We start from the raw sequence: 17,180 nt of genomic DNA, 5'->3' as shown, positions 1-17,180 counted from the left end.
TAGACAGAAATGTTTGAACAGAGCATCATGAGAACCTCTGAGGTATCACTTGTAAGACTGCCTTCATCATGTGGTCAACCAAAGTGTCATCCTTATGGAGAATTCTGGAATCCAGTGGCAACAAATATCTCAGAGTATTTCACGTGGGAGTGAAGGACCTTGGGTCTTTACTCACTGGTTTCTGTCATAGAGCAGAGTGGCAATGAGGAAGGGAATTGGTGGCCTTGAATCTCTTGGACTCTGTCCCCTGTGATACTGTGGTACCAGGCACCATGAGGTCTGGTCATCAGAGAAAACTGTCAGACAAAAGGTGCAGTTTCTCTTGGTGGGAAGTAAAAGAGCTTTGGGTAGAACTGATAAAACTTAGGGACTATGGCAAAGCCTCACAGTGTCTGCTGGAGGCACAGAATTCTCACTCTGAAAGCTGCCAAATAAAGGAAAGAATTGAACATTAATTCTGTCATTTGTGTATGAAATGCACGTCAAAGTGATCAGAAAATGGAGTCGTCTGTAAAAGACATAGCGTCAAAGACGAACCAAATGACAAAGTAATGTGAGAATCACATCAAGCAAGTATTCATCTACCAGGAGCTCCTGCCATCATCCAGGCACATCTGGATGGAACCCTTCCCAGCCTGCTGGGATGTGTCCTGTCCCTTCATCTTCAGGTGGAAGCGGAGGCTTCTGCAGACAGGCAGCTTCTCTCTCACGGGCGTCTGTAAGACGGATGATGTCACTCTGGTGCTCTTGGTCTCTCAATATGCTTTATTACTGTTAGATTTTTTTTTCTTTTTCTTTTTCTTTTTTTTTTTTTTCTGACATTTATCCATTATCCATTTATTGGCTCTCTTTATCTGGCTCAGCACTCCTCCTTCTTTTCATTTGTCATTAATTTTTTACACACAGCCTAATCCCCACCTGATGTAAGACTATCAGATTCAGAAATAGGACTGACTCATACAACAGACAGTAATACAAGAGTGGCCACTGTCCCCTGTCTGTCCCAATCACAGAGTAGGGCTGGATGAACACAAACTTTTAGGACAGTCTTATACCCTGGGTAGAAAGAAATAGAAACCATCAGCTATGCAGCCCCATAGGGTTTTGATGTAAAATCCCCAGGGTTTCAGTCTCTTGATTCATCTCCCTATATCTATATAATCTGTTGATAATCAACATAACCAATGACCACATTCCAATCCAAAGAAATATCTATCAAATTCCCCTTTTGTCCCTCATTTCCTACTCAGTGGAACTGGCAGCCTGGGGCCCTTACTCAGTTATTTCATTTTTGCCAGAGTTGCAAAGGAGCAGCCAAGGCACGGAATGCTTGGCCGAATTCCCATTCATCTGAATTTGTCCTGCAATCCATTTATACGTTATCCCTGTCTCTGGATCTGTCAGCCTTTGACTCCAAGATAAATAGTATTATGCAATATGTATGTTAATTAATTTGAAAAGGAGTATGCCAGGGAAAACTTTATTTTAAAAATTACCCAAGTATATTATAAATTTTAAAAGAAAACTTAGGTCAACCAATTGATCAAGGTAAACATCAATTGTGATAAATCATGTTGGTATGTGCCTAGTGATGAAAATGGCACTTCATCTCTGTGGTCTTCCCCCCAAAAACACATAACCACAGTCTAGTCATGAGAAAAACATGAGACAAATCCAACTAACAGACATTCTGTGGAATATTTGACCAGTACTGTTCAAAACTGTCAAGATCATCAAAAACAAATAAAGGCTAAGAAACAGTCACAGCCAAGAGCTTGGTAAGATGTCCTCCACTGCAAACTCATGGCCATCCCAGAACCCAGAAATGAGGGATTTGCAGATGTGATTAGTTAAGCGGAGGTCATGGTGGAGTAGAGTGAGTCCTTAATCCATTATGATTAATGTCCTTATAACAAGAGGAGAGCAGACACATAGGAAGACATACACAAAGCAAAGACTCTGTCTTGAGACAACGGGAAAAGGTGATGGGAGATGGGATGAAGGCAGGGACTGGAGCGATGCACTTACAGACCAAGGAAAGTCTGGGGTTTCCTGCAATACCAGAATCTAGAGAGAGGCAAGAAAGGACTCTGTCTTAGAGCCTGCAGAGGAAGCATGGCCTGATGGGACCCGGAGAAAGAAAATGGACAGGAAGTAAAAACTAAGAAATCAGAATAAAATATGGACTCAGTAACAGTGTATCGATATTGCTCATTAAGTATAGCAAATATACCGTACTATATAAAATGTTAATAATAGGAAAAACTGGGCACCTGGGTGGCTCAGTGGGTTAGGCCACTGCCTTCAGCTCAGGTCATGATCTCAGGGTCCTGGGATCGAGTCCCGCATCGGGCTCTCTGCTCAGCAGGGAGCCTGCTTCCCTCTCTCTCTGCCTGCCTCTCCATCTACTTGTGATTTCTCTCTGTCAAATAAATAAATAAAATATTTTAAAAAAATAATAATAATAGGAAAAACTGGGTGTGGGATATTTGGGAACTCTGTGGTAGCCTCATAATTGTTCTATAAATAGAAACCTGCTGTAAAATAAAAGGATGATTTAAAATGAAACAACACTTGAAAAAGATAACAATCAGGTAACATATATCTAATATTACAAAATAATTATCTTCAAAATATTTTTAAGTTCAAAAGAGTTTTACTAACAATTTTCATTAACAATTTTTCTTAATTTTTAAAAGTTATAACTCCAGCATACATGAAATTTGATCCAAAATGTACTTTTAACTAATGAAAACTCTTTAAGCAAAACCTGACTAAAAATAGCACATTACAAATAAAACTATAGTCCAAACTCTTAGTAATGTTGGAGTAATTTTTTTCAAGTAAAACACTAAAAAACAAAATGGTACAATTTTTCAATATAACAGTATCAAAGCATAGGGGGATTCCAAAACTGCAAAAACAGGTTAAACTTAATAGTCAATTACTGTCCTAAATCATTATGAACATTCTAATAGATGCAATAAAAATCTAATATTCATTCCTGATTAAAAGAAGTTATATATAAAAATAGAAATAATAGGATATGTTCTAAAAACAATAAAAACAAATATTATTTTTAAAAGGTAAACAGCCCAACCTCTCAATGGAACAGTTACACAGGCACACCCACACTAAGTAGACCTCAGCTCATCACTGCCATTTGCTACAATTCTACTGGACAGAACACATATGGTAATTGATTATAAAAATAAAAATAAACATAAGTAATTAATAAGTACTATAAAAATACAAGGGATTCAACATGGAACCTATTATATTTAAAATTAAGAAAGGTAGTGGGGAAACATAATATATAGCAACAATGGCCCATAGAAGAGGAATTATTTTCACAGAAGTTAAAAGCAGTGAGTGATTGATAAATCCACACCCATGGTATGAGAATTAAGCACAATTCTCTCAGTAACTGATAAAATAAGCATGCCTAAAATCTCTGAAGGTACACAGGATTTGAATAAAATGATTATCCAGTTTACCTATATGAACCGACAACTAAGTAATTCATACTCATGGCCATGAGACATTTACCAAAACATGGTATCTGGCTCATGTAAAAAAAAAAAAAAGAAAAGAAAAAGAAAATGAAAAAAAAAAAAAGCAAATGAATAAACAAGCAAAAAGTAGAATCAGACCTACAAATACAGAGAACCAACTGATGGCAGCCCTAAGGGCGAGTTTGGAGGATGGGCAAGGTGAGGGAAGGGGAGTGGGAGGTACAAGCTTCCAGTTATGGAATGAGTAAGTCATGGGGATGAAAGGCATTGAATAGTAAATATGGCCAATGATACTCTAATAGTGCTGTGTGGTGGAGACAGAAGTGAGCTATTCTTGTGGTGAGTATAGCATCATGTATAAACTTGTCCAATCACTATGTTGTATCCTTGAAATTAACGTAACATCATGTGTCAACTATACTCAAATTTAAAAAAAAAAGTTTAAAAATTGAAATAAAAAGGTAGCTTCTCTGATCACTTTCAATCAAATTAGAATATAATAACAGAAAGAAAATTAAAAAATCCAAAAATATTTTGGAGGTGAGTAACACATTTCTAAATGGTCCACATGTCACTGAAGAAATTACAGTGAAAACTAGAAAAAATTTACAGTAAATAATAATGAAAATATAATATATAAAAATAAGTGGGATAAATCTAAAATAGTATTCAGAGGGAAAATCCATAGCTTTAGATTAATATAATTGAGGAAAAAAACAAAGTTTGAAAATCAATGACCTAAATTTTCAAATCTTGAAATTAGATAAAAGAAGAGCAAGTTAAACCCAAGATAAATGGAGGGAAGGAAAACATTTAAAAAGACCAAATATTAATGAATGAAAAAAATGTACACTAGAGAAAATCAACATGGCTGAAGGTTTTTTTTTTTAAGCATTGATAAAATTTATACACAACTTGGAAGACTGATTTTAATACAGAAAACATTACCAATATCAAGAATATAAGGAGACATTACTACATACACTAGAGATATCAAAAGATCAACAAGTTGGGGCACCTGGGTGGCTCAGCCCCTGTGTCGGGCTCTCTGCTTAGCAGGGAGTCTGCTTCTCCCTCTCCTGCTCCCCCTGCTTGTGTTCTCTCTCTAGCTGTCAATCTCTCCTATCAAATAGATAAAATCTTAAAAAAAAAAGAAGATTAATAAGAGGTTGTTTTGAACATTATGCCAATAAATTTGAAGATTTAAATGAAATACATGAGGAATTTTTAAAAAATCACAATTTGCTAAAATATTCATGGCAATTAAATAAAACCCAAATTTTCCAATAGCCATTGGAGAAAGAATACTGTAGGTCTAGATAACTTGGCTGGTAAAATTTTTCAGACATTCAAGGAAGAAATAACACCAATTCTTAAACAACCTCTTTCAGGGAATACGAAAATGGGAACGCATTCTATGAAACCGGCATAACCTTGATGCCCAATGTTATTAGGATTTACAGGGGAAGAAAATTACAGGATAGTTTATCTCTCTAACACAAACACAGATAACTTAAAAATATATTAGCAAACTCAAATCCGACAACATATAAAAAAGATAGTATCATGGCCTACTGGAGCTTATTCCAGGGATGTGATTCCAGGAGTGAAAAACAATGCACTAATTCTCACAACATGGGGGGATCTCATGGTCAAAATGCTGAATAAATAAGTTAGAGGGGACAGGCTACATCCTTTGTAGTCCCATTGATATGTAATTTAAAAGCAAGCAAAACAAGTCACCGAGATTAGAATCAGAATAGTGGTTACCAGTTGGGCAGGGACATCACCTGAGATGCAGCATTAGGGAACAAACTGAGGGGTGTGTGGGGGGATGGGCAAGCCTGGTGGTGGGCATTATAGAGGGCACGGATTGCATGGAGCCCTGGGTGTGGTGCATAAACAATGAATCTTGGAACACTGAAAAAAATAAAATTAAATTTAGATGTTTAAAAAAAGGAAAATTTTAAAAACCTACAAAAAAAAAAAAAGGAGCATTCCAGGTGTTGGAAATAGTCTGTATAAATCTGTGTTGTATACACAGGAGTAAGTATTCTCTCTGCTGTATACTTAAGATTTCCACATGTACTGTACGAAAAATAGGTCTCAATTTTTAAATAAAAAGTAATAAAATATCCTGTCTCTGGCACACGTGATTGATTTTTTAAATCATTCTTCATTCTTACATTTACTCAATTGCATCCCTTTCCACCAGAATAATTATTTAGAAAATACCTGGAAATGGTAGTGTAAGGGCCTATTTAGCCAGAGCGAAGTCATCTGGTTAAACAGTGATTTTGTTGTTTATGCAGTAAAACTTAATCTGGCCCTGCCCCCCCCCCCAGGGAATTTACTTAAAAGCAAGTCCCGGAAATCAGTCCCAGGTAACAGAGCCCAAATACAAGGGTGGGTCAGGCCAGATGGAGGTATTCAATCAGTGGGGGCACATATTGTGTCTCTTGCTACCAAGGAGTATGGGCCCCACCTTTTTGGGCACCTTTTGGGCACCAATTCTGACCAAGGTGATAGGCTGGGTCAAATATTTACTATAGGGTAAATTGTAATTCAGTTGGTCACTTATGTGTGACCTGGCATGACTGTGCAGCTTAGGGAAAGTCCCTGTGTGTTACAATCTCATTGGCCACTTGTGCATAGCCAGGCCCAACCACATGGCCTTTGCCCTTAAAAGCTAGTTTGTAAGGCGGGGAGAGGTCGCCTCTTTGTAAGAGATGGCCCTGGCCGGTCAGTTTGATTCTTAATGCTTGGCGAGAAATAAAGCTTTGCTTGACCTTCGCTTTGTATCAGTCTCGCTCCTTTAATCACAGACCCATTATTGGGGGACCTTCCAGTAGCATTCAAAGTTGGCGTCACAAAATAAAGTAGAATAAACTTAAGAAGACTTGTGAGATCTATATGAATAAAGCTACGAAACTGTACTGAAAATCCAGACTTGAATGAGGGAGACAGCACAGGGGTAGCCACGTTACTGATCAATTTTATATTTGAAATGCATTGACTATAACCAAAATAGAATAATGATTTAACGCAATTCCAACAGAATTTTAATATATAAATTTATCACAAGGTTTTATAATGTTTTAAATTTGAGTAAAATCTGAATTTCCAAAAAGAATAATTAGCTAACTAAATAACATTAAATTTTAAATAAGTCTGAACTTCCTTCATTGGGCAACTATTTAAAGCTAGTTTTTAAATCAGCATGGATTTTAGGTTGTGCAGAGCATAGTGCTGGAAACTTAGGCTCTACCGCACTCTCTGTCCTTAACACAGCTCAGCACTTACCTGGAGCACTCAATTTGATGCTAAAAAGAACACTGCTTAGCCAGAATATGCATAGGTAGACCAGGATAGAGAAAATTCATGTTAGAAATGTCTTTGGATCAATAGAGAGGGGGAATTGTGATGGTGTAGTTCTCCATGAGAGCAGGCTACCTGCACATCAGTAGATGCTCAAGCTAGGATTATCCTAAGAGGGAGCAGTTCTCGTGGTACGGGGACTTGGTGTGGAGAGTTCCTTCTCCCGCAGCAGTTAGGTGCATCTCACACACACACACTAATCATCTTTGGATGTATGGATGGATGAATGAATGCAGGCAAGATCAATATCCTTTGAACACTAAGTGTGACTCAAAAAATGTTGTGTCATTTAATTTTATAATCATTTTCAGGATTATTCAAGAATCAGGCTGAAAGCCAAGTCTGATAAGGCAATAGTATTTTCCAGAGAAACAGAAGCAATAAGATAAATGAAACAATAATATATATAATATTACATATTTTATTTTATATAATATATGTATATATATGCAAGCTCATTAAAAAAACTCACACTTACGAGACGCCTGGGTGGCTCAGTTGGTTGGGTGGCTGCCTTCGGCTCAGGTCATGATCCCGGTGTCCCCGGATCGAGTCCTGCATCGGGCTCCATGCTCAGCGGGGAGCCTGCTTCTCCCTCTGCCTCTGCCTCTGCCTGCCACTCTGTCTGCCTGTGCTCAGTCTCTCTCTCTCTCTCTCTCTCTGACAAATAAATAAAAATTAATTAAAAAAAAAAAAAAAAACTCACACTTACATGGTCAATTGATGACAAAGGAGGCAACAATATATAATGGGAAAAGACAGTCCCTTCAATAAACAGTGTTGGAAAAACTAAACAGCTGTATGAAGAAAGAAAGAAAAGAAAGAAAGAGAGAGAGAGAGAGAAAGAAAGCAACAAAGAAAGAAAGGAAGGAAGGAAGGAAAGAAGGAAGGAAGAAAGAAAGAAAGACTATTGTGGACATTGCTGCTATAAACATTCGGGTGCACGTGCCCCTTTGGATCACTACGTTTGTATCTTTAGGGTAAATTCCCAGTAGTGCAATTGCTGGGTCATAGGGCAGTTCTATTTTCAACATTTTGAGGAACCTCCATGCTGTTTTCCAGAGTGGTTGCACCAGCTTGCATTCCCACCAACAGTGTAGGAGGGTTCCCCTTTCTCCGCATCCTTGCCAGCATCTGTCCTTTCCTGACTTGTTGATTTTAGCCATTCTGACTGCTGTGAGGTGATATCTCATTGTGGTTTTGATTTGTATTTCCCTGATGCCGAGTGATATGGAGCACTTTTTCATGTGTCTGTTGGCCATCTTGATGTCTTCTTTGCAGAAACGTCTGTTCATGTCCTCTGCCCATTTCTTGATTGGATTATTTGTTCTTTGGATGTTGAGTTTGTTAAGTTCTTTATAGATTTTGGACACTAGTCCTTTATCTGATATGTCGTTTGCAAATATCTTCTCCCATTCTGTCAGTTATAGCAGCAATGTCCACAATAGCCAAACTATGGAAAGAACCTAGATGTCCATCAACAGATGAATGGATCAAGAAGATGTGGTATATATACACAATGGGATACTATGCAGCCATCAAAAGAAACGAAATCTTGCCATTTGAGACAACATGGATGGAACTAGAGCGTATCATGCTTAGCGAAATAAGTCAAGCGGAGAAAGACAAATATTATATGATCTCCCTGATATGAGGAAGTAGTGATGCAACATGGGGGCTTAAGTGGGTAGGAGAAGAATCCATGAAACAAGATGGGATAGGGAGGGAGACAAACCATAAGTGACTCTTAATCTCACGAAACAAACTGTGGGTTGCTGGGGGGAGGGGGGTTGGGAGAAGGAGGGTAGGGTTATGGACATTGGGGAGTGTATGTGCTTTTGGGTAAATTGGAAGGAGAGGTGAACCATGAGAGACTATGGACTCTGAAAAACAATCTGAGGGGTTTGAAGTGGCGGGGGGGTGGGAGGTTGGGGTACCAGGTGGTGGGTATTATAGAGGACACAGCTTGCATGGAGCACTGGGTGTGGTGAAAAAATAATGAATACTGTTTTTCTGAAAATAAATAAATTGGAAAAAAAAGAAAGAAAGAAAGAAAGAAAGAAAGAAAGAACAAGAAAGAGGAAGGAAGGACAGAAGAAACTGTACCACTTTCTAACACCATACACCAAAATAACTCAAAGTGGATTAAAAATAAAATGTGAGACATGGAACCATAAAAATTCTAGAAAAGAGAACAGGCAATAATTTCCCTGACATTGGCCACAGCAACATTTCTTTAGATATGCTTCCTAAGGCAAGGGAAACAAAAGCAAAAATAAATTAATAGAAATATATCAAAATAAGAAACTTTTTGCACAGTGAAGGAAACAATCAACAAAACAAAAAGGCAACCTATTGAACAGGAGAAGACATTTGCAAGTGATATCATTGATACGGGATTAATACCCAAAATATATAAAGAGCGTACAATTCAATGCCCCCTCCAAAACAAACAAACAAACAAACAAACAAACAAAAAACCACAAACAATCTAATTTAAAAATGAGCAGAGGATCTAAAGAGACATTTTTCCAAAGAAGACATACAGATAGTCAACAGACACATAAAAATATGCTTAACATCACTTATCAACACAGAAATGCAAATCAAAGGAGCAATGAGATATTACCTGACACCTGTCAAACTGGCTAACTAAAATCAGAAATAGAAGAAATAACAAGTGTTGACAGGATGTGGAGAAAAAGAAACTCTCTTGCACTGTTGGTGGGAATGCAAATCGGTGCAGCCACTGTGGGAAATAACCTGGAGGATCCTCAAAAAAATTAAAAATAAAAATACCATATGATCCAATAATTCCACCACTGGGTAGTTACCCAAAGAAAGTGAAAACAGTAATTAGAAAAGACATATCCACCCCTATGTTTATTGCAACATTATTTGCAATAGCCAAGATATGGAAGCAACCCAAGCGTTTGCTAACAGATCAACAGAGAAGGAAGATGTGGTGTGTGTTATATATTGTAGTGCCTCCCCCAAAAAAGGTGAAATCTTGCCATTTGTGACAACATGCATGGACCTAAGTGACAATGTGGGTGCTGGTGAAATAAGTCACACTGAGAAAGACAAACACTGTATGATGTCACTCGTAGGTGACGTCTAAAGAAAAAAAATTAATAAATAAACAGAAAGAATCAGCTTGTAAATACAGAGAGCAAACAGACGGTTGTCAGAAAGCAGGGAGGTGAGGGGGTAGACCGAGTGGGTGAGGGAGCAGGAAGACACAAGCTTCCATTTACGGAATGAATACGATGTGGGAATCAAAGGCAGCGCGTAAGGAATATCGTCAGTTACGTTGCAGTCCTGTTGTATGGTGACAGATGGTAGCTACACTCGGGTCAAGCACGGGGTATCACAGTATAGAGGAGTTGACTCACTATGTTGCACACCCGAACCTAATGTAACATTGCCAACCATACTCAGATAAAAAATTTTGTTAAGGGCGGGGGGGTGTGGTGTGTGTCTAAGAGTAGGAATGACTGTATGGTGTGTTTGTGCAAGATGACATACAGTATTATTTAAATTGTTCCCCAATTTTATGTTTAATTATCGTTTTTACTGCCCTCTAAGGAATTCAGTTGGTGAAATAACTTAGCTAAGGATTATTTTCTCTAAAAACTTTCTGCCAATCCAATATAGAGTTTCCATGGCATCTTAGAGAAAGAACATGACTGTTGGACCTCACTTGGCACTCAACATTGCTCTGTGGCAGAATTATGTCTAGACTAAATGGGAAACTTTGTAGAAATGAACAGGAAGACAAGATGAAACCAGAAATGAGCCATTTTTCTCTGCAACTGCCCGAGGCTACTCACTTACATCTGTAAAATATGCATAAACAGTTAATGAAAATGTAGGGTCCTCCCGAAGAAAAATCAGAATTCAAGTGTGGGAGAAGCTGTCAGCTTCACAGCCCAAGAGCCCTGTAATATTAACCTCTATGCAAGTTTAAATTGTACCTCTGGTACTGAGATTATGGAAATACGTCCCACAGCCTGAGCATCAGAGAGAGTTTGAGTATTTCTGCATTCCGAACACTCTCAAATAGGTTAATATATAATGAACAGAAAATTTTAGTCTTGCAAAAAATATTAAGTTCCATATAATATTTGGGTGGTCCAAATTTGGGAATATATACTATAGATGACCAGGTTATCAATAAATCCACCATAAGAAGTTTGGAAAGTCAAGTCAGATAAAAATACTGACCAAATAACCTGGGCTTATTCAAAACAGTAAGTTAAAGTCATCTCCAGTAAGGGACGTTTTATAAGAGACTTCTATTTGTAGAATTCTAGAGATACCGTTCTGGAGGGAAAGGAGAAGAGAAAACCTCTCAGTGAAAGTAGATTGAAAACTATGATCTCTGTTCAATGAAAGAAAGTTCCCACTGCCCATTTAAGACTTAAAAACATGAAATTTTATTCATAGAAAACCCTCCCATTCCCAGTGCTCTTAAATTAAACTTTAAACTTTATGAACTTCTGATGAAGTCATATTCAAATATTCAAGTATAAGATTATGCATGCTAATGATCTATAGAAGTAACTACATGACCTTAAAATCAAAGTCAATTTTAGTGAGTCAGAATAAATCAGATTATCACTGGAATATATCCTGCATTTTGCTCTCTCTCTCTCTCACACACACATACATGGTGCTCATGTAGATCACGTAAGCATAATGATTAACATATATGAAATTAAGCACTTAATTTGAATATAAACTTTCTCAAGAAAATGGCAACGTAAGCTCAGATTTACCCAAGCATGGTACTATCTTTCCTTACAATTTGTTGTTGTTGTTGTTATTCCTCTATTATGTGGAGACTCTATGCAGAGTTAAAACGACAAAATCTGGCTCCTGATTGTTCCAGGAGTATTTGAATGTGTTGTACAGGAGCAGCTCTCCAGGGGACAGTAGTCTGTGGTATAAATGCACACAAGTGGTTTCATTAGTGATGTTGAAGAGAAGGAGGAGAAAACATGCGAAAAATCACGGTGCAAACCAAGTATCAGGCTTCCAGTCTTCAGATCGTGGAGGCAACACACAAGCACGGCCCCCTCCTTCCAAAACATTGCAAATACCATGACTGAGCGCAAAGTCAAGCCCAACAGTCGTGTTCTTTCTCAAAGAGGCATCCACCCAAACAACAGAGAAAACTAGACGGAAACAACACTGGATTGTAGCAAGTGCTCAGGAGCTGAGGGGCTGGAAGCTGGCTTAGACTCCCAGAAACACCTGAAAAGGGCACGAGGGAGCTGGGGGGTTGGCTGTGGGCTGCAGCCCAGAGGACCCCCCCTACTCTCCACGTGGAGGGGATGGATTTCAGGCTCCCCTTCCTCCACAGACCACCACTGACAAATGCCAATCCCTAAAACTAGAGGCTTATTTTCTGGAAAAGCTCAACTTGGAGGATAGGAACAAGCTATAGCAGAGGCCTGGGGTGAGAAAAGAGGTTGCAAGCAGGAAAATTAATTCCATAATTGAACTGTGGAGACTTCAAAACCTTTCCCTGACAAGCTCCCTAGCTAGCTGAGGGTTTCTATGCCCCACCGACAGGCTATTTTTGGATTGTTCTCTGGGGAAAGCCACCGGCCATACCCTGCTGCTCCCCACACCTTCCACACACAACCCAGCAGCTGCTTCCTCGCCCAGCGCCTCTAGATGCCAGCCAGTTCCTCTGCAATCTTCGTCTTTGCACACAAGCTTTCAATACGCATTGTAGGGATTACTCCCAACAGAGAAAGCAATACATCAAAAACAAAGGGGCAACAATAAATGGAAGTTTTAAACCCCCATTAAATGTGTTTATTGGTTCCTTCAGAAATTCTGGATAGCAGTTGTTAATGGACACAACAAGGCTGCCTAGCAAATGTGTCAGTGTCTGCTCTCTGAGAATCAGAAGTTGGGAGGGGGTGGGGGTGGAATCTGCTGGGGAAAGCCCATGATGGTGAAAGCGAGGGAGTCAGACAGGTGGCCAGCATTCAGAGGACATTGTAGGACATCTTGGAGAAGGAGGAGAAGGACTGGCTGAGAGAAGCCTGAAATGGGAAATTCCTGATTCCCTCAGCAGGAGAGGCCAGTACAACCCTGAACATTAGAGGATCCCCACATCAAATGGAAAAGTTGGGGATCCAGCTCCCTCCCTCCACACTGAATGGGAAGGTTCTGGTTCTAGGGCCTTCACCATGCCCACTCATTGGCTGGGACAGCTCGGGGAGAGTGTGGCCTGCGTAAAGAATGCACAGTCCCACAGAGAGGTAGCAGGACACCTCAAGAAGACCGACGTGTGCCCAAGAGCAGACACTGGCGGCTCAGGAACATGTGGGTATATTGTGAGAGCAGGTAGCTCATCCTTTAAGGGCCCTTTTCTTGTTCACTACCCGCTTTCACTTCGCCTCCACTCAGACTCACAGAGGTTCCGATGGCCAGTTTACGAAGGAGGCAAAAACCGGAGCCTGGATTGCCCATGATACTCCGTGGTCTGTTATGCTGCTGCAGAGCTGTGGTCCCACATAGGGATGGCACCGAGAAATGTCACTGAAAGGAAATCCCCCAGGGAACACTTTCAATAGCCCATCGGGTTTCTGATTTGCCTGGACTGAAAACCGGCTAGGTGTGGATCTGTGTGGAGTCATAGTGAACAAGTAACATTCTGGTCCCATGAGCAGGAACTTGGAATGAAAGATGGAAATACAGATGACCAGCACTTCCCAGGAAAAGACCTGTAGATGGACCCTCAGGATGGGTATAATGTATGAAGGTCTTGTGTGCACACTCACCCAAGTGCACCCACTAATGAGGAGGCCCTCAGAAATCAGGTGGACAAGAAGATGTTCTGTGCATGCCACACATTTCCTCATTCCCCCTGGTGTTTGCAGACGCACATGTAGAAAGTGGCCAGGGTGGCAGGAATGGGAGCTGAGCAGAACTTTGACAACCTGGACTTCCCCTCACCAAGGCTTATCTGGTAGAGACTCAACGGGTTGCCCAGCCTGCCCATAGCGGGGGCTGCCCAAGTTCCCAGCCAGGCATCATCCCCAGGAGAAGCAGCCAGCCATCTTGGGGCAGCTTGGTTATCCTGAAGCCTTCCTTCAGGTTTTGTCCTTATCAGAGTAGACACTTAACATACCTATGAACATGCCTTCCTCACCCACAGTGCTTCTGCCAGAACCACCATCCCAGGCTTGCTGGAGGTCCTTCTCACTGCCACCGTATTCCACAATACACAGCATCTACCAAGAAACCCCTTTTATTTTCAGGAGGAAAATTGTTGCAATGGGCTCCCCCACCGCCCCACACAGTTCATTACTTTTGCCACATCCAGAAGCTGTTTGTCTTGTAGAAGTTTGGAATGGCCAGTTGAAGAATCATTGCACCAACTGGAAACATACCGTGCAAGTTCAGAAAATCACACTCAAAGACGTGATCAGTGCTTTCACCCAGCAACCCACGTACAGGCCATGTTAGTGTCCCATTGCTGCACAGCAAATTGCTACAGACGTAGCAGCTTTAAATGATATGCACTTCTTATATCACAGTTTCCATGGGTCAGTTTAGCTGAATCCTTTAGGGTCCAGGGTTTCACAGGGTCAGGGTCTCAGGGTCTGACAGGGCCACAATCCAAGTGCAAACTGGGATTGGGCTCTCTCTAAAGCTCCCAGCTCCTTGCTCTTCCAAGTTTATGATATTTATTGGAAGAATTTATTTTCTTGCATTTGTAAGACTCATGGTGATTTGCTTCTTCAAGGCCAACAGGGGACAGCAGCTCTGCCTCCCAAGTTCGTCAAGGGACTCACCTGATAAGGCCATACCCACCCATAGGCTTTCGTTTAACTCAAAGTCTATTGGTTAAGGTCTATGATTACTTCGGAAAAAAATCCCTTCGCCTTTGCCATATAATGTAACCTCACATGTGTGTAATATCCTTCATGTGTGCAGGTCCACCCACATTGAAGAGGAAGGGCTCTTACCGGGGCACCACATTACAATTCTGACTACCACAGGTGCCATCCACAGGGCCAGGAGGAAGGACCTTGTGGGTTTAGAAGTTTTACTCCCCTGGGAAGCATGTAGCACCAGCTGGACTGCATCAGAAGGGTTTCTGCTCAGGGGCAGAAATGTGGTTCCTACAGCAGCCATGGGGGAACCGGCTCTCCAGGTTACGGGCAATAACTTCATACACACCTCTGCTCTGCAGACCTTCTAAACTTTTAGTAATTGATTTCCTACATTAAATCTTCCTCCATTTGTTATATCTAACATGGCTTCTGTTTCTCTATTTGGACATCGACTAAAAAAAAAACATAATTTGTCCATAATGTAGGCTCAAAAAATGTTAGGCTCTTCCTGCTCAAGAGATTGGGATTTATTGTCTTTTTTAGGCAATACATTTCTTTTTTTTTTTTTGGCTGGGTACAGTATACTTTATTGATGGTACATGACAAGGTAGGGCTCCCCAAGCCCCTCCCCTTCTTCAGGGGGTCTGGGATGGAAATATTGGAGGTTGGGAGATTCTCAGTGTTTTGGGGAATAAGTTGGGGCAGGGATTCCCCAGCAGCTGAGGGCCTCTCTCTTCCTCTTGCTCTGGCTGGGGCTGGTGGTTCAGGGGGCTCTTATTCCTTGGAGGCCATGTGGACCATAAGGTCCACCACCCAGTTGCTGTAGCCAAATTCATTGTCATACCAAGAAATGAGCTTGACAAAGTGGTCATTGAGAGCAATGCCAGCCCCAGCATCAAAGGTAGAGGAGTGGGTATCACTGTTGAAGTCACAGGAGACAACCTGGTCCTCAGTATACCCCAGGATGCTCTTAAGGGGGCCCTCTGATGCCTGCTTCACCACCTTCTTGATGTCATCATATTTGGCAGCTTTCTCCAGGCGGCAGGTCAGATCCACAATAGACACGTTGGGGGTGGGGACATGGAAGGCTATGCCAGTAAGCTTCCCATTCAGCTCAGGGATGACCTTGCCTATAGCCTTGGCCACATCAGTGGAAGCAGGGATGATGTTCTGGGCAGCCCCTCGGCCGTCACGCCACAGCTTCCCAGAGGGGCCATTCACAGTCTTCCGGGTGGCAGTGATGGCATGGACGGTGGTCATGAGTCCCTCCACAATGACAAAGTTGTCATGGATGACCTTGGCTAGAGGAGCCAAGCAGTTGGTGGTACAGGAGGCATTGCTGACAATCTTGAAGGAGTTGTCATACTTCTCATGGTTCACACACATTACGAACATGGGGGCATCAGCAGAAGGAGCAGAGATGATGACCCTCTTGGCCCCGTCCTTCAAGTGAGCCCCAGCCTTCTCCATGGTGGTGAAGACCCCAGTGGACTCCAGCATCACCCCATTTGATGTTGGTGGGATCTCGCTCCTGGAAGATGGAGATGGACTTCCCATTGATAACAAGCTTCCCGTTCTCAGCCTTGACTGAGCCATGGAATTTACCGTGGGTAGAATCATACTGGAACATGTAGACCATGTAGTTGAGATCAATGAAAGGGTCATTGATGGCGACAATATCCACTTTACCAGAGTTAAAAGCAGCCCTGGTGACCAGGCGCCCAATACAGCCAAATCCATTCACTCCGACCTTCACCATCGTGTCTTGGGCATGTGGTTGGCACTGCACCTGAAGATGGGGCTATCTGTAGAACGGGGAAGGCAGAGAGCGGCAATACATTTCTTGATGTTGTATACACATAATCCCATGTGGTTATGTAATGACCATTAGTGCAGAAGATGACAGAATTCCACTAAAAATGGAGTAGGTTCTTCAAGCCTTCAGAATTACACCAAACACTTGTCCCAGCATAGATCTTTATACAAGAATGGATTCTTTTTAAACTAGTAACAATCTATAAAAGAATCAAAACTGGAACCCAAGAGCATAAACATCTAGAATGCAACAGAAAGAGCTTTAAACACTGGACAGCAAAATTACCTGGCAAATTCCTTAGTTTTCACAAAAGATAGAATTAGCGGGGGCTCATGGGTGGCTTAGTTAGTTGAGTATCCGACTCTTGATTTTGACTCAGGTCATGATCTCAGGGTGGGTGGGATCAAGGCCCAAGTTGAGCTCCACGCTCAGCCCAGGGTCTGCCTGAGATTCTCTCCCTCTGCCTCTTCCCCTTCTCCCACTGTTCTCTCTCAAAATGAATAAATAAATCTTTTTTTAAAAAATAGAATTAGTGATGGATATTTATGTCTGTATGTCTACCTGCATCCCTTTATTTGTCTATAATCTCATTAATTAAAAGATTTGGGA

General features: G+C 41.1%; 1 pseudogene; it reads right to left on the bottom strand.

Moving 5' to 3' along the window:
* Positions 1–15,310: 15,310 nt before the first annotated feature.
* Positions 15,311–16,529, bottom strand: LOC122902674 (annotated as a pseudogene).
* Between the last annotated feature and the right edge of the window lie 651 nt (positions 16,530–17,180).

Source organism: Neovison vison, chromosome 1 (assembly GCF_020171115.1).
Source record: "Neovison vison isolate M4711 chromosome 1, ASM_NN_V1, whole genome shotgun sequence".
Lineage (NCBI taxonomy): Eukaryota > Metazoa > Chordata > Mammalia > Carnivora > Mustelidae > Neogale > Neogale vison.
The sequence above is the reverse complement of the archived record's forward strand: the minus strand, read 5'-3'. Positions and strand labels throughout refer to the sequence as shown.